The sequence below is a fragment of the Dromiciops gliroides genome, chromosome 3 (assembly GCF_019393635.1).
Source record: "Dromiciops gliroides isolate mDroGli1 chromosome 3, mDroGli1.pri, whole genome shotgun sequence".
NCBI classification, from domain to species: Eukaryota; Metazoa; Chordata; class Mammalia; order Microbiotheria; family Microbiotheriidae; genus Dromiciops; species Dromiciops gliroides.
In genome coordinates, this window is record NC_057863.1 from 189,349,437 (window position 1) to 189,368,774 (window position 19,338).

The following is a 19,338-nucleotide window of genomic DNA, read 5'->3' on the forward strand; positions in this document are numbered from 1 at the left end:
CTTATTGTGAATTCACCATGTTTGTTTTTTAATTATGGTAATTCAATTTCCCTCTCTTTTTATTGTTTGGTTTAACTAATTCTGGTTTTTAAATTTTTTAAATTCTTTCCTTTTTTATTAACATTTTAAAAAATATTCTGAACTCAATAATTGCCAGCAAATGTGAGCATTTCAATACATAAAGGACAGGAAAAGAGGACAATGGTCTCAATTGCTACCATGTACAGATTGGTATTTTCTTTTATGTTTGTCCAGCTTTGGTGGTACAGTGGATAGAAGTGCCAGGTCTAGACTCATCTTTGTGAGTTCAAATCTGACCTCAGACACCAGCTGTGTAACATGGGTAAGTCACTTAACCCTATTTGCCTTAGTTTCCTCCTCTGTAAAATGAGAAGGAAATGGAAAACCACTCCAGTATTTTTGCCACATGGGGTCATGAAGAGTCAAACATGACTGAAACAATTACAACATTTCCCCCTATACTCTTGCCTCTCCTCCTAATTTACCTATTTCTTTCAAAGGTACCATCACCTTTCCTAGACATCTTCAACCTTGAAGTCACCCATGACTCTTCACTGTCACTCAACCAAACCAAACTGCCTAGTCTGGTAGATTCTACTATGAATTTCTCCTATATCCATTTTCCCTTTCTCTACTTCCCATGACCACCACCTGATTCAAGGCCTCATCACTTCTCATCTGACAATTTCAATGGCTTCTTAATTGGTCTCCCTGGTTTCAGTCTCTGGTTTCCCTAGCCATCCTTCAGAAAACTGCCAAAATAATCTTAAAATGGCAGTCTAATTGCATCATTATCCTGTTCAAGAATCTTTCAGTTTTTTGGCCTCAGTCTTCTTTTACAGACATTTCAGATTCTTCCTCTTCATATATTTTACATTCCCATCAAACTGGCCTATACAATTGTCCTATACAGTATGTACCACCTTTTTCTTTGCCTTTCAAGACTATTCTCCAATCCTGGAATGCTCTCTCTGTATGTTTCTGCTACTTAGCATACTAGTGTACAAAGTTTTATAGTCTGTAGCAACTCTTAAACAGCCCTCTAAGACTAGTGACATTTAATCACTTTTAAGGTATCTTATCTCATGATCAAAAACATGAAATGTTTACAAAACCCAACGAAGATGCAACTAAAACCTACTTGTAGGCATTGTAAAACACTTAGAGCTTGTTCAGGCATGGAAGACACCAAGGTCATCCACTGAATCAAGGCCATCAACTGTCATCTTGACTTTTGTCTTGTCACTGGATTTTGATGACTCGCTTTAATCCAGTTCATGTGCAAGACATCACCCATGATGTGATTGATCCTCTTAGAAAATGAAGGACGAACAACAACTTAGGCTCAGTTCAGGCTCCATTTTTTTTTCTGGACAATGAGGGTTAAGTGACTTGCCCAGGGTCACACAGCTAGTAAGTGTCAAGTGTCTGAGGCCAGATTTGAATTTAGGTACTCCTGAATCCAGGGCCAGTGCTTTATCCACTGTGCCACCTAGCTGCCCCCAAGGCTCCATTTTCAAAATCCCTTTTCTGATTTTCTTAGTTCTAGTGCTTGCCTGTTACCTCCCAAATTTACTATTTTCTCTGTTTATTTACTTTGCATTTACTTATTTGTGCTGATGTCATATTCCTCCTCAAGTTCCTCAAGGACAGGGCTAGTCTCTGTCTTTATCTTTTTATCTTCAATGCCTTGAACATTTTTGTTTGTTTGTTTACTCAGTCTGTGATCTCATTTGGGTAGAGAACTCCCAATGAGGAAACTGCCTTTACCAATGCAGATTGCCAACTACTTTACAAATAGTAGTCTTGGGGGCAGCTAAGTGGTATAGTGGATAAAGCACTGGCCCTGGATTCAGGAGGACCTGAGTTCAAATCCAGCCTCGGACACTTGACACTAGCTGTGTGACCCTGGGCAAGTCATTTAACCCTCATTGCTCTGCAAAAAAACAAAAAACAAACAAACAAAAAGATTAGAGAAGGGCAAAAAAAAAACAGTGCTAAAAAACAAAGCAAATAGTAGTCTTACAAAAATGGCTGGGAAAACTGGAAAACGGTATGGCAGAAACTAGGTATATGCCAACATCTCACACCATATACTAAAATAAGGTAAAAATGGGTATATGACTTACACATAAAGGGTGATACCATAAGCAAATTAAGAGAGCATGCAATTGTTTCTGTCAGATTTATGGACAGAGGAAGAATTTAGGACCAAAGAAGATATAGAGAGCAACACAAAATGTAAAATAGATCATTTTGATTATATAAAATTTAAAAGTTTTTGCACAAACAAAACTAATGGAAATGAAATTACAAGGGAAGCAGAAAACTGAATTTTTGAAACAAGTATCTCTGATAAAGTCATCGTTTCTTAAATATATGGAGAATTGAGTCAAATTTATAAAAATACAAGTCATTCCCCAATTGATTAATGGTCAAAGGATATGAACAGGCAGCTTTCAGACAAAGAAATCAAAGCTATCTATAATCATGAAAAATGCTCTAGATCGCTATTGATTGGAGAAATGCAAATTAAAACAACTCTGAGGTATCACCTTACATCCATCAGAGTGGCAAACAACAAAAAATGAAAATATTAAATGTTGGAGGGGATGTGGGAAAACTAGGACACTGTTGGTGCAGTTGTGAAAAGATCCAGTCATTCTAGAGAGCAATTTGGAACTATGCCCAAAGGGCTATGGGGCTGTGCATATCCCCTGATCCAGCAATACTACTGCTAGGTTTATGTCCCAAAGCCATCCCCCAAAACAGAGAAAGACCTATTTGTACAAAAATATTTACAGCAGCTCTTTTTATGGTGGTTAAGAATTAGAAATCAAGGGGCACAGTGGATAAAGCACAGCTCTGGAGTCAAGAGGACCTGAGTTCAAATCCAGCCTCAGACACTTGACACTTACTAGCTGTGTGACCCTGGGTAAGTCACTTAACCCCAATTGCCTCACCAAAAAATTAAATTAAAAAGAAAAGAAAAAAGAATTGGAAATCGAAGGATTGCCCATCAAATGGGGACTAGTTAAACAAGCTGTGGTATATTAGGGTGATGGAATATTATTGTGCTATAAGAAATGACAAGCAGGATGATTTCAGAAAGACCTGAAAAGACTTCTATGAATTGTAGAATAGTAAAGTGAGCAAAACCAGGAGAACATTGTGCACAGTGACAGCAATATTATTTGATAGAACTGTGAATGACTTAACTGTTCTCAGCAATCCAATGATCCAAGACAATCCCAAAGGACTAATGATGAAGCATACTATCCACCTTCAAAGAAAGAATTGATGTTGATTGAACACAGACTGAAGACTATTTTTCACTTTATTTCATTTTTTTCTTTTATTCAAGTTTTCTTATACAAAACGACTAATATGGTAATGTTTTATATAATTGCACATGTATAACCCACATCTGATTGCTTACTGCCTCAGGGAGGGGGGAGAGGAAGGAGGAATAAAATTTGGAACTCAAAACTATAAATAAAAATATGTATTTTTTTTTAATTTTTATTTGTGATATATAATTAAATTTATACATATATCAAACATAGATATAATATACACACTTATAACATATATAATGTATATTTTTACATTATTACATTTAGATATACCTAGATATATTCTAGTACATTTAACTAAGTATTTAAAATCTGTCCTCTTTCTTTTTTTATTATAAACAGGCAGTTTTCTTTTTTTATATATAGGTGATTAATGGTTTTATAAATAATGTATACATATAAATTTATATAAATAATATATATGACACATTTGTTTAAATATAATTACTATATAAATGAGACCTAAATAATTCATATACACACAACATATATATTTGTGTGTGTGTGTATATAGATACATATATACAACCTGTACCCTTCCCAGCACACCCCTCCCCCAACTTTTTTTTTCAGGTTAAATATTTTTATTTATATTTATATTTTTCTATTCCAATCTCTATCACTGCTTCCCTCCCTCCCCTCCCCCTTCCTGAGGCAGCAAACAATCCGATATGGGTTATACATATATGATCATGCAAAACATTACCATATTTGTCACTTAATGAAAGAATGTGAAAAATAGTATCCTTCAGTCTGTTCCATTAAAATCAGTTCTTTTATTGGAGGAGGATAGTATTCTTTTGGGATTATCTTGGATTATTGTACTGTTGAGAAAAGTCAAGTCATTCACAGTTTCTCATCGAACAATATTGCTGTCTCTGTGTACAGTGTACTCTTGGTTCTGCTCACTTTCCAATACATCATTTCATACATGTCTTTCCAAGCTTTTTTGAAGTCATCCTGTTTGTCATTTCTTACTGCACAGTAATATTCCATTACCATCATATAAAACAGTTTGTTTAGCTATTCTCCAATTGCTGGGCATACCTTTGATTTCCAATTTTTAGCCTCCACAAAAAGAGCTGCTATAAATATTTTTGTACAAATAGGTCTTTTTCTCTTTTGGGGGATGTCTTTGGGATATAAACCAATTAGTGGTATTGCTAGATCAAATGGTATGCACAATTCTATAGCCCTTTGGGCATAGTTCCAAATTGCTCTCCAGAATGAGCAAATGCAACTCTACCAACAATGGATTAGTATCCCAGTTTTCCCACAATTCCTCCAACAACCAATATTTTCCATCCTTGTTATATTTGCCATTCTAATAGGTGTAAGGTGATATCTCAGAGTTTTTTTAATTCCCATTTCTCTGATCAGTAATGATCTAGACCATTTTTTCATATGATTTTTGATAACTTTGTTTTTTATGTCAGAAAACTGCCTGTTCAAATCCTTTGATCATTTATCAGTTAGGAAATGACTTGTATTTTTATAAATTTGACTCAGTTTTCTATATAATTGAGAAATGAGGCCTTTATCAGAGATACTTGTTTCAAAAATTCTTTCCCAGTTTTCTACTTGTCTTGTAATCTTGGTTACGTTAGTTTTGTTTTTCAAAAAGCTTTTTAATTTTATATAATCAAAATTATCTATTTTACATTTAATTTTATTTTTTATCTTCTTTGGTTCTAATTTTTCTCCTGTCCATAAATCTGACAGATAATTCTATACTCCTTAAATTTTCTTATGGTATTGTCCTTTATTTGTAAATCATGTCCCCATTTTGACCTTATTTTACTGTGAGATGTTGGTCTATACCTAATTTCTGCCATTACTGTTTTCCAGTTTTCCCAGCAATTTTTGTTAAATAAGGAACTTTTGTTCCAAAAGCTTGGGTTTTACTATAGTTTTGGGGATTACTATAGTCATTTACTATAGTGGTGTTTCTATTCTATTCCACTGATATACCTCTCTGTTTCTTTTTTTTTTTTCTTGCTGAGGCAATTGGGGTCAAGTGACTTGCCCAGGGTCACACAGCCAGTAAGTGTCAAGTGTCTGAGGCCAGATTTGAACTCAGGTCCTCCTGAATCCAGGGCCGGTGCTTTATCCACTGCGCTACCTGGCTGCCCCTACCTCTTTGTTTCTTAGCCAGTACCAGATTGTTTTGATAATTACAACTTTATAGTACAGTTTGAGATCTAGTACTGCTAGACTACCTTCTTTTTTCCAGATGAATTTTGTTATTTTTTCTAGCTCTATAAAATATTTTTTGATAGTTTGATTGGTATAGCACTAAATAAATTAATTAACTTAGGTAGAATTGTCATTTTTTATTGACTCTGCCTGCCCATGAGCAATTAATATTTTTCCAATTATTTAGATCTGACTTTATTTTTGTGAAAAGTAATTTGTAGTTCTGGTCATATAGTTGCTGTGTTTGTCTTGGGAGGTAGACTACCAAGTATTTTATATTGGCCAAAATGATCTTAAATGGAATTTCTCTTTCTATCTGTTGTTGCTGTACTTTATTGATAATATATGTAAATGCTAATGATTTATGTGGATTTATTTTGTATCCTGCAACTCTGTTAAAGTTAATAATTTCAAATAGCTTTTTAGTTGATTCTCTAGGATTTTCTAAGTGTAACATCATATCATCTGTAAAGAGTGATAGTTTTGTTTCCTCATTACCTACTCTAATTCCTTTAATTTCTTTTTCTTAGCTTATTATTATAGCTAACATTTCTAATACCATATTAAATACAGGTGATAATAGTCATACTTGCTTCACCCCTGATTTTATTGGAAATGCTTTTAGGTTATCCCCATTACAGATAATGCTTGCTGATAATCTTAGATAAATAGTACTTATCATTTTAAGATAAGCTCCTTTTATTCCTATGTTTTCTAGTGTTTTTAATAGGAATGTATTTTGTATTTAATAGGAATGTATTTTGTATTTAATAGGAATATAATTTTGTATTTTGTCAAAGGCCTACATCTATTGAGATAATCATATGATTTCTGTTGCTTTTGTTATTGATATGGTCAATCATGCTAATAGTTTTCCTAATATTGAATCAGCCCTGCATTCCTGGTATAAATCCCACCTGGTCATGGTGTGTGATCTTTGTGATATATTTCTGTAATCTATTTGCTAGCATTTTATTTAACATTTTTCCATCAATATTCATTAGCAAAATTGGTCTATAATTTTCTTTCTCTGTTTTGGTTTTTCCTGGTTTGGGCATCAGCACCATATTTGTCTCATAAAAGGAGTTTGGTAGGACTCCACTTATTTTTTCAAATAATTTATGTAGTATTGGGATTCATTATTCTTTAAATGTTTAGTAGAATTCACTTGTGAATCCATCTGGTCCTGGAGATGTTTTTTTTTAGGAAGTTCATGGATAACTTGATCAATTTCCTTTTTAAAATTGGGATATTTAACTATTTTAATTTATTCTTCTGCTCATCTCGGTAATTTGTATTTTTGTAGCTATTCATTCCATTTCATTTAGATTATCAAATTTATTGGCATATAATTGAATAAAATAATTCCTAAATAATTGTCTTAATTTCCTCTTCATTGGTGGTGATTTTACCCCTTTCAATTTTTCTTTCTTTTTTTTTTTTTTTTTAAGTGAGGCAATTGGGGTTAAGTGACTTGCCCAGGGTCACACAGCTAGTAAGTGTTAAGTGTCTGAGGCCAGATTTGAACTCGGGTACTCCTGACTCCAGGGCCGGTGCTCTATCCACTGCGCCATCTAGCTGCCCCTTACCCCTTTCATTTTTGTTACTAGTAATTTGGTTTTCTTCTTTTCTATTTTTGATAAAATTAACCAATGGTTTATCTATTTTTTTTTCATAATACCAGCTTTTAGTTTCATTTATTAATTCAATGGTTTTCTTACTTTCAATTTTTAAAATCCCTCCTTTGATTTTCAGTTGGGGATTTTAAATTTATTCATTTTCTAGTTTTTTTTAGTTTTATGCCCAAACCATTTATCTGCCTTTTCTCTATTTTATTGATGTAAGTGGTTAGGGATATAAATTTTCCCCTCAGAACTGCCTTTGCTGTATCCCATAAATTTTGATATGTTGTCTCATCATTGTCATTTTCTTTAATGAAATTATCAATTGTTTCTATGATTTGGCCTTTGACCTACTTTTTTTTAGGTTCAGATTATTTCCAATTGTGCATTATTGAATGTAATTTTTATTGCATTATCATCTGAAAAGGATGTTTATTATTTCCGCTTTTCTGCATCTGGTTGATTTTTACATCCTAATATATGGTCAATATTTGCATAAGTCCCACATACTGCTGAGAAGAAGGCATATTCCTTTCTATTCTCATTCAGTTTCTTCCAGAGATCTATCATATCTAATTTTTCAAGAATTTTATTCATTTCCTTAACTTCTTTCATATTTATATTTTGGTTAGATTTATCCAGTTCTGAGAGGAGAATGTTAAAGGTCCCTCACTAGGATTGTTTTATTATCTATTTCCTCCTGTAACTCATTCAACTTCTCCTTCAAAAATATAGATGCTATACCATTTGGTGCATATAAGTTAAATATTTATATGACTTCATTGTCTATGGTACCTTTCAGCAAGAAATAGTTTCCTTCTTTATCTCTTTTAACTAGATCTATTTTTGATTTTGCTTTGTCTGAAATCATTATTGCTACCCCTGCTTTCTTTGCTTCAGTTGAAGCATAATAGATTTTGTTCCAGCACTTTACATTTACCCTGTGTGTATCACTCTGCTTTAAATGTATTTCTTGTAAACAACATATTATAGGATTTTGGTTTTTAATCCATTCTGCTCTCCACTTCCATTTAATGGGCGAGTTCATCCCATTCACATTCAGTTATGATGAATAACTGTTCATTTCTCTCCATGCTATTTTTCACCTGTTTATCCCTCTCTTTGACCCCCCCACCCTCTGTCCTCCCACAATTGTTTTACTTATAATCACCCCCTTCCCCAATATCCCCTCCCTTGTACCTGTCCCCCCTCCCCCTTCTATTATCACCATCCCTTTTTGAACTTCATTATAGGGTAAGATAGATTTTTATATTAAACTGAGTGTTATTCCCTCTTTGAACTGTAATGATTGGAATGACGCCACCTACTGGAGACTTGCTGTGGAGAGCTCCACCATGAGGAAAATGCCTCAGAGGCATTGTGGCTTTTCCTTGGCGTCAGGAAATGACGTTTGCTCATGGGTGCTGTCTATCAAGTCTACCAGCCAATCAACTGGAGGAGCCTCCTATGGTCTGGGAGGAGACAGGAAGGAGGAAAGGGAGCCTGCGCAGAGAGCGCTGGCCCTTTTTGGCTTCCGGACTTGATGGTGGTGGCGGCAGAGGACTTCACAGGAAATTTGAGGAAAGATAGGAATGCCAGGCTGTTAGAATTCTGTTCTCAATCTTTTTCTTTCTATTTTCCAATAAACCCTTAAAAACCTAAACTCGTTTTATCAGTGATTTTTAGTCAGTTTCCCCCAAACTGGGGGAACACATTAGAATCCACATTTAGAATCTTAAATTACACAGAACCAACTTTGATGAGAATATGGTTTAGTCTTTGCCCACGTTCCCCTCCATTATGATAGAATTTTGAAGTCTTTCAAAGTTGTTTTTGTTATTCTTATATAAATCATTCTCTTGGTTCTGTTCATTTCACGCCATCATTTTACACTAAGATTCTCTGAAATCATCTTTTCATAATTTCTAACACTTTGATAACATTCTCTTACATTTAGAAACCATAATTTGTTCAGTCACTTCCCAAATGTCTAAGAGACAAATACAAGGCATTCTCTGATTCTAATTCTTTTATTTCCCCCCTTTTTGGTCTCCCCTTCAGTATTAGGAAATTTGTTTTGCTTGTGGCTTTTCTTTCCCCAGTGTGGCTTTCTCTCTTAATCATCCCCTCCTTATTCCTGCTTGCAAACTACACATGTCCAATCTCTCATCACACTGATGTTCCGTCTGCAAGAAGGGCAACCCCCTTCGTATCTCCAGTGACCTTCTAACACTTTGTGCAATTCTGAGGTGGAATAATTCATTGCAGTTTTCTCATTTTTCCTGATCATTATCTGGTTTGGTATGAACTTAAGGGTTTCACTGAAGTAAGTATTTCAAAGCTGGGTGATTTCTTCTTCTCTTCAGGCAGTCAGCCATCTTAGTATGTACCATGGAGTGATCATATGATTTAAGACTGAAAGAGACCTCAGAGGTTAAGTAGTCTCCAAAGAGTATAAAGGACTCCAAAATGGAGAGTGTGGCCTGAAACCAAACATTTAGTCAACCAATCAGAGTGTGAATACGGATAGGATTCCACTCTCCCAGATAGCCAAACAGCAACACATTCCCCTATCTTCAACACTCCATCCCCTCCCTCCATAGTGAAACTTTCAAACCTGCCTCTTCCTGAGTCAAGAATCAGCTCCCCAGGGCAGCTATAGTCTAACTTCAATGACAGTACTTGCACGGGGAAAATTTTATAGTTCTTCAAATCACTTTGCAGCTGCCTCCTTGTAATTTTGAGTGGATCGGGGTGAGTTACACAAGGATGAACAGGCTTCAATGAGTTTGTGATCTATATCTATGATCTCATTACATTATCTTTATTTCCCCAACCTATTCCTCTTCTGAGCTTACCTTTTAGGGTAGTGATTTCCAAACTTTCTTTAAAAAAAAAAAAAAAAACCTTGTCTCCCCCCCCCCCATTAAATAAGCATATATTTTCTCTCCCACTCACTACCCTAAAATGAGATAGAGAAGACAGAGAGAACCCGTCTAATAAATACATGTAGTCAAGCAAAACAAATTCTATATTGACCAAGTTGAAAAATGTGTCTTAGTCTGCATTTTAAGACCATTATTTCTCAGGAGGTAAGTAGTGTGCTTCAAAAATATTCCTTTGGAATAATGGTTGGTCATTGCGCTGAGGCTCCCAAGTCTTTCAAAGCCGTTTTTCTTTATAATGTTGTTATTGTATAAATTGGTTTCCTGGTTCTGCTCCCTTCACTCTGCATCACTTCCCAGGTTGCTCTGAAACCACCCTTTCATTATTTTTCTGGTCAACAGAATTCCATGATGTTTATATTCTACATAAACATAAATCTCTGGGGGGGGGGGGGTCCAGCTGTTTAGAAGCTGAAGGGCAGTCTCCTAGTTTCCAGTTATATACCACTTCAAAAGTTTTTCAAAGTTAGATCCACACACCGCTATTTGTTTAAAAAAAATCAACCTCTAATACATGATTCTCTTAAACTTCAGGCCTGATCACCTCTTCCCTACTCAATTCTAGTGGTTCCCTATTGACTCCAGTGAAATGTTACTTTGTCTTAATGTCATTCTTTTTTTTCTTTCCCTCCCTCCCTTCCCTCCTCCTTCCCTAAGATGGTAAGCAATCGGATATAGGTTATACATGTGCAATTATCTAAAACATTACCATATTAGTAATTTTATATAAAAAGACAAATTAAAAAAAAAAAGAAAGCGCAAAACAGCATGCTTCAGTCTGTGTTCAATCAATATCAGTTCTTTCTCTGGAGGTGGATAGTATGCTTCATCATTAGTCCTTTGGGATTGTCTTGGATCATTGGATTGCTGAAGGTAGTTAAGTCATTCACAATTGCTCATAGAACCATAATGCTGTCACAGTGCACAATGTTCTCCTGGTTCTGCCCACTTCACTGTACATCAGTTCATATGATTCTTTCCAGGTTTTTCTGAAATCATCCTGCTTGTCATTTCTTACAGCACAATAATATTCCATTACAATCACATACCACAGCTTGTTTAGTCATTCCCCAATTGATGGACATTCCTTTGATTTCCAATTCTTAGCCACCACAGAGTTGCTATAAATATTTTTGTACAATTTTTTTTCCTGTTCTCTTTTTGTTACTACTGTTAACTGTTTCCCTCCATCCTATTCTCTTCCCCATATTTACTCTATTATCTATCTTCTTTCACTCTATCCCTCCTCAAAAGGGATTTGCTTTGTAAATGCCCCCTCCCCCTATCTACACAACCTTCTTTCACCCCTCCCTCCTTATCCCCTTCCCCTCCTACTTTCCTGCAGGGTTAGATTACTCCACCCAATTGAGTGTGTATGTTAATCCCTCCTTGAGCCAATTTTGATAAGATTAAGTAAAGTCTTTGAGCCAATTCTGATGGGTCTAAGGCTCATTCACTGTCCCACTCCTCCCCCATCTCTCTCTCCACTCCACAAGCCCCTCCCTGTTTCCCCTTTGTGGATTTCACCCCATTCTACCTCTCTCCCTCATCTTCCCCCAGTGCAGTCCTCTCACCCCTCAACCTTACCCCAAAGATGTCCTCATGGGGCAGCTAGTTGACACAGTGGACAAAGCACCCATCCTGGCCCCAGGAGGACCCGAGCCTAAATCTGGCCCCAGTCACGAGACACTCGCCCACTGCTCGACCCCAGGCATGTCATCCAACTCTGACCACTCCACTTTTTATGCTTCTCTAGAGTCTTGTATTTGAAAGTCAAATTTTCTATTCAGTTCATGTCTTTTCATCACCTGGGGAACTGCCACTCAAGCCTACTTCTTGGTTTCCAGCAGGGGTAAAACACCCAAGTTCTGCCTCAGTGTCAGCAGAGACTCCTGTAATCTTCCCCTGGCCAACTGCTCAGCCCTCTCACCAGACCATGAGCTTAGTTCCAGATGGCACTGGCGCTGCAGCTGATTCAGAATCTTTGGGGGTCTCTTTCTCTGGCAAAGTCTCCCTGGGACTGAATCTGTGTCAGTGTGACTGTGGGGTTGGGTTCCACTCCCACCCCAGCACAGCAGCCCTCTTCTGCTGACCTTGCAAGCTGTCTTTTGACTGGAAAATTATCTCAGCCTGTTCTTTTGTGGGTTCTGCTCTTTTAATGTCATTCTTTATAAATTTTCCTTTGTAATATCATGATATACATCAGAACTTCTTAAACTTTTTCCAATCGCAACCCCTTTCTGCCTTTGAAATTTTTACGCGACCCCAGGTATATAAAACCTTCTACTGTTGCTGAAAGTTTCATCACCTCCACATTCAGTTACACAACCCCATACAGGGTCTAGACCCATAGTTTAAGAAGCTAGGATATACATAATAGTATATACACTTAAGTTTAAAATAAGTTATTATAATACATGTATTGGGAGAGGTTAATTTTTTTTAATGAGTGTGATCAAAAAAGTTTGTAGACAATTGATATAGTTCAACCCCTCACTTTACAAATGAGAAAAATGGACCCAGTGGGTGTGACTTACTCAAGTGTATACAGCTGATAAGAAATAGAAGCAGCATTTCACCCCAGATCTTTCAACAATATCAATCGATCAATATTTTTTAAGCTTCTACTACATGCCAGGAGGTATGCTAAACTCTGGAAATACAAGAGACAAAAGACAGTCCCTGTCCCCAAAGAGCTTACAATCTACTAAGAGAAACAACATGCAAATTAATTGTATATAGCTATATACAGGATAAATAGAAAATAATTTAAAAAGGGTAAGCACTGGAATTAAGTGAAGTTGGGAGGCTTCCTGTAAAAAATGAGATTTTTAGTTGGTACCTAAAGGAAGCCAGGGAGATCAGTATTTGGAGTGGAGGAGGGAGAATGTTCCAGGAATGGGGAACAGCCAGAGAAAATGACCAGAGCCAAGAAATGGAGCATTTTGTTCCTGGAACAACCAGGAAGCCACTGGATTTATCAGAAAGTGGTAAAAAGTTGTAAAGAAGTTGGAAAGGTGTTGGGGGCAACACAGAACTACTGGAGTTTGCTGAGTGGGGGAAGGGAAGTGGGAGGTTGGTGCTTGTGACATGATTTGACTTTTAACTTAGGAAATCCACTTTGGTAACTGATACAACTAACCTCTTCACTGGTAGGACTTGAATTGGGAACTTTAAAGAATAGGTCATTTAGAGAAGTTTATTATAAGGGAGGAAGGGCATTCCAGGTCAGAGGACATTAATACGGATTGAAGAAAGCTCACACTAGCATGTTAACATTTTTCATCACCTTTGTCACCATTTCAATAGCAACTTCTAAAGCAGGGGTTTGTAATCTTTTGTTGTTAGGGTGTTTTCAAAAGCATAGGATTATTAAGGAAATCATATTGAAATAGTTATAAAAATATTTTAACTTGTTTTAAGGATAAAAACAAGTTCACAGATCTCAGGTTAAGAATTCCTGATCTAAAGTGTTTTCAAGATACCCTTAGGAAACTTCCCAAATATCCTGCAAGAAGCTTGCATTCCTACACCTAATTCAAGGAATAGGTATAGGAACTTACTGGGTGAGGAAACTCCCTTTACCAATGCAGATTGGCACTTTCTTTGTATTCCGGAGTCCTAGAGCAAGGTTTCATAACTTAATCCCCTGACATTTAAAAAAGTGTTTTGACAACTTTATTTCAATATATTTGGTCGTCTTTGTAGTATTGTATTTTATTGAACACATTTCAAAACTATTCTGAACAGGGATCTATAGGCTTTTCTATTCAATGCTGGAGGTGATAGGGAGCCACTAGAGTTTATTGAGTGGGGTTGGGGGTGGGGAGGTCAGCATGGTCAGCAATATGCTTTAAGAAAATGACTGGGGGGGAGGGGGGACAGCTAGGTAGCACAGTGGATAAAGCACTGGCCTTGGATTCAGGAGGACCTGAGTTTAAATCCAGCCTCAGATACTTGATACTTAAGTAGCTGTGTGACCCTGGGCAAGTCACTTAACCCTAATTGCCCTGAAAAAAAAAAAAAGAAAATGACTGGAAGCTAAGTGCAAAATGGATAGGAGAGCTCTAAGGGAGGCAGATCCACCAGCAGGCTAATGCAATAGTCTGTGGGTGAAGTGATGTGGGCCTACAAGAGAGCGATATCAATGTCAAAGGAGAGAAGGGGGTATATTTAAGAAATGTGCAAAGATGGAATTGACAGGCCTTGACAACAGATTGGATATAGGTCAGGAGAATTGAAGATGACACTTAGGTTGTGGGACTAGGTACTAGGAGGATAGTTGCCCTGAATAGTAATAGGTAAGTTTTGGAGGGGGAAGGGTTTAGAGGGAGAGACAAGTTCAGTTTTGGACATGTTGAATTTAAGATGTCTATTCAACATCTAGTTTGAGATGTCTTTAAGGCAGCTAGAGATACAAGGTTGAAGATCAACAGAGAGGTCAAGGCAGCATACAGAAGAGGACTAAAATACGTGGGAGCTGACGAAATCACCAAATGAGGGGTCAAGGACAAAGGCCCTTGGGGAGACCTTGGGGAGAGGACATGGCCTGGATAAGGATCCAAAGGAGACTGAGGAACACTCATACAGGGTTGGAGAACCACAAGTGGTGGCCCAAAAACCTAGAAAGAAGCATCACAGAGAAGAGTCATCAACAGTGTCAAAGGCTACAGTGAGGTCAAGAATGAGGATTGAGAAGAGGCCACTGGATTTGGCAATTAGGAGAACACTGATAACTCTAAGAAGAACAGTTTCAAAAGTCAGAAGCTGAATTGCAGTAGCTAAGAAGAGACTGAAAGGAGACAAAGTTCAGGCACTTATTATAGATGGCTTTCTCAAAGAGTGTAGCCATAAAAGGCAGAAGAAATATAGAATAATAGTAAAGATGGAAGGATAAGTAAGGGTGTTTTTGAGAAAGGAGAAATGTGGATATGTTTGTAGGAAGCAAGGAAGGATCTAGTAGGAGAGAATGAGAAAATGGGGGGAGCAATCTATTGGAGGCTATAGGATAGATCATCTTCCTACTTATACAGGTAAATGAATTTGCCTTGAGGCAAGGTTCTCAGCTGAGTGGGTCAGAGGCATGAAGTTTCAAGGAGTGATGGCCATTTGATTCAAGACTGATGACTGTATTTCTTCTGAATTCATGTCTTTGTGTTTTGTTTGTTTGTTTGAGTGAGGCAATTGGGGTTAAGTGACTTGCCCAGGGTCACACAGCCAGTAAGTGTTAAGTGTCTGAGGCCGGATTTGGACTCAGGTCCTCCTGACTCCAGGGCCGGTGCTCTATCCACTGCACCACCTAGCTGCCCATCTTTGTGTTTTTATTTAGAATTATTGTAATCTTAAAAATTAAGCTCTTACCAGTTGGAATTATTTCATTCATTATATTTGCACTCCAATGTCTAGAACAGTGCCTGGTACAGAGATGGCAATTAATGAATCTTGATCAGCACCCTACCTTTAAATGACATCAAGACACCACCCTAAAGAGTGTAACTTGTAAAAGTTAGTAAATTTTGTTTTGAAAATTCTGTAACTTAACCCTTGGGATAATATTCCTCCCCACCATCCCCATCCCTCTTCCAAACTTCCTTATTTCTAGCAAAAGCACCACCATTCTTCCAATCACCCAGCTTCATGACTTTGGCATTAGCATCAACTCTTTACTCTTACCCACCCTACATATGCAATCAGCTGTCAAATTTCACTATTTCTGCTTGCACAATACCCCATGTTAAACTTCTCTATTCACAGCTACCATCTTCATTCAAGCCCAGATCACCTCCTCTCTAGACTGCAATAGCCCTAAATAGGTCTCTTCCATTCCTTTCTCCCCACTATAATCCATCCTACCCAGATACCAGTGATTTTCTCATGAGCAGATTTGTTAATCAATACAGTCTGGTGGTTACCTATGGCCTCTACATCTAAAATTAAAAATGGATTCCTTTTTGGTGTTAAAAGTCCTTCACAACCTGGCCTTACCCTATGGCCATTACTTCCCCTCCTGTACTTTGTAATCCTTCTCTCTACTCTCTCCATTATCCTTTGCCATGTCATTGCTCTGGCTGCCACCATTACTGGAATGCACTTCCTCAGTATCAGGATGCAGGGAGAACTCCTTTTCTTTAAGATGCAGCTCAAGCACATGAAGTCCTTCCTTAATGCCTTCCATTTCTCCAGCTGTTAGTGCCCTAAATACCTTCTCTTTATTCTTTTTATTCTCACGATACACATGTTGTCTCCTCCATAGAATGTCAGCTCTTCATGAAGAAGTTTCATTCTACATTTGTATGTGTAACATCTAGCACAGAGCCTGGCACACAGTAGGTATTTTACCAACCTATGCTGATTATCTGAAAACAAAACAAAACAAAACAAAACAAAACCCTGAAGTACCTACTATCAGGCTTGAGAATCAGTCTACGAAGAACAGAACCAATTTCTCTTAATGTCCCTTAACCAAACTGTTTCTCTCATATGTGTTCTAAAGTAGGTAATGGAAGAAACATAGGAATATATAAAAAGGATGAGGAAAACAACTTCGCATCATACCACTGAAGTTTTTAAGCAAATCTTGACTGACACAAATATCAAAGAATTTTCACCAGAATGGGCCTTGAAAACATTTTACTTTATCAAAAAAAAGTTGACAGCTTTTGTTCTGTCAATAAAAAATAGGCTGCATAACAGGTCAACAAGAACTCTGACAGTTCTCTAAGAAATAAAGATTCTGCTTGTGAGCCCAGGTGCCTATTCTTTGAGTCAACCCATGCAGGAAGCTAGTATGTACAAAGTGAGATGATGTCTAACCTTCCAACCTGTTACTAAAGGAAGGTGACTTATAATTACATGATGCTACTTCTCCAACCATTCTTGGAGAACCAGCCAAACAGGCACCATAGGAAATCTTGCTCCTTAAGGGGAAAAATTTGGATCCTTGGATCCTTGCAATAAGAAAACACTTCCCATCCTTCATCCTTTCTTCCATCTAAGGATCAGGGAAAAAAATATTTCAAACGTATTCCACATAAAATAAGTGTCATTTTGACTTTATTTAAGGAAAAAAGGGGGAGGGGAAGAAACAACAGTAATTTTTATAATACACAGAAGACAAGTTAGCACTGAAAAAAAAAAAGACTGAATGTCTGTTACCAGTTTGTTATGCAGTCTCTTATGATTAGTATTTTTTAACACAGTTTGTCATTTGCATTACTGTTTTAGAAACTTTATATACTCAGCAGAAGTCTGGGTTATAAATCTCCAAAAAAAGTATACCACTACTATCATGAAAAACCTAATAACCCACAAAAAAATTACTTTCAAATAAACCATAAATATGTGATGCACATTAGTGTAACAAACCCTTTTTGTAAACATTTTCTCCAACATAGCGCATGTGCATGAAGTAAAAATAAAAGCACTGCAGTCTTACAGTTAGGGGTTACTCTTGACTTCAAGATATACAACATCATTATTTATTAAAGCTTTGACTACACCTAGTAGTATTTTTTCTCGTTGTAGTTTCTTTTTTGTTTGTTTCCAAAACCATCCCATTGCCAGAATTCATGGTTTCACATGTAATGACTTCTTAATAATACTGTTGGTATTTGTAATATTCCCACCTTGGCACTTCTGTGGATAGAATCACTACTGACTCTGCTGAAGGGATAAGGAATCCCTTTCCAAAAGAAATTGGAATTTCAATAGCTCACAGTCTTTTAGAGGAGAAATGCAATGGATCATTAACCTGGGGTCAGTGAACCTTTTTCTTTTTAGTATTTTTATGATTGTATTTTAATATAATTGGTTTCTTTTGTAATCCTGTATAACTTTATGCATTTAGAAGCATGATTCTGAGAAGAGCACTATGGGATTTTCCAGACTGCCAAAGGGGTCCATGACATAAAACCGGTTAACCCCTGATCTACTGGAAAAGAATGGATGTAATGATTGCCTCTCCTTAAACCACTCGTGAAGAACTAAATCATACACAAACTTCACCCAAGTGAATACTTAAGGACAGATGATGAACTTTAGTAAACTAAGTCAAGGGATGGATTTCATTTAACTTGACTCAAGCAATCAGTGGGTACTTATAATGTGCCCCATTTTGTGCAAGGTACTATGAATGCAATTCTTACAAGTCAAATCCTATCACAATGAATTTTAAGGGGGTGTTCAGATTTCATTATTTTTGTCTTATTCTGAGCAACATTCATTACAAGTAAATTCCAATATAAATTGAAAACACCCAATAAATTTCACACAAAACAGTATTTATTCATATTAACTACAATCAAATATTAGCCCCAAAGTACAGACCACAACACATGATATTTCAAGTCTGTGTATAAGGTAAGGAAATGATGCCAAGTTCTTCTGCTACATCATTTTGTTTTTCTTACTGGAATTAACTGTTTATACTATTTTTTTTTCTTCTAAAGAAAACTTTTCAGTTCAATTTTAAAAAATTCAGTAAGTGCAAGGCACCATTCTGGGCACTTGTTAGCCAAGGCCATGGGATGAGGTTTCTGCCATAACTAACTAGTGCCCCCTAATGTTTTTTTCTTATGCTTGTGCTATGCATGGTGGGGCATTTCACTAACTGAGTTGTCAAGGCAGTCTTGAGCCATCAGCATTAGTTTGGAAAATGTTTTCTGGTAAGGTCATTTTGTTGTTGCAATGAAATATAGTATCCAAGAATATTCCTCTTCCTTTCTTAACCTCTCCCTTAATTGGAGGAAAGTATCTCCTTACTAACCAGAAATCAATAGGCAAGAAACTACTGCCCTCAGCCTTGGCCTTCAGTGCTATCCAAAAGTCACACAGCTAGAAATAAAAGTGAAAATTATGTTTTACCCCCAAAATGTAAGGCTTCCTTAATTTTTAAAAAAATTCTCACTCGTCTGCTTTCTTTCTTTCTTCCTCCATTGTTCCCGTAGTTCAAAGAAGAGCCTTTGGCAAAAATGCTGAACACAAAACAGGGAGTTAATTACAGCAGGCAAAGCTGCTGCCAAGGAGGAGAAAGGGTAGCAGATCAATCAAACTCTCGGTCTGTAGGTGTGACTGATTGGTAAAACGGTTCTGCGATCAACATCTTGGTAAACAAGTTTAAAAAAATCCCCAGCTGTCGTGCCATTGAAGAAAGTTGACATGGCAGATGATAAAGCCTATGGAACACTGAGAGCCTGTTCT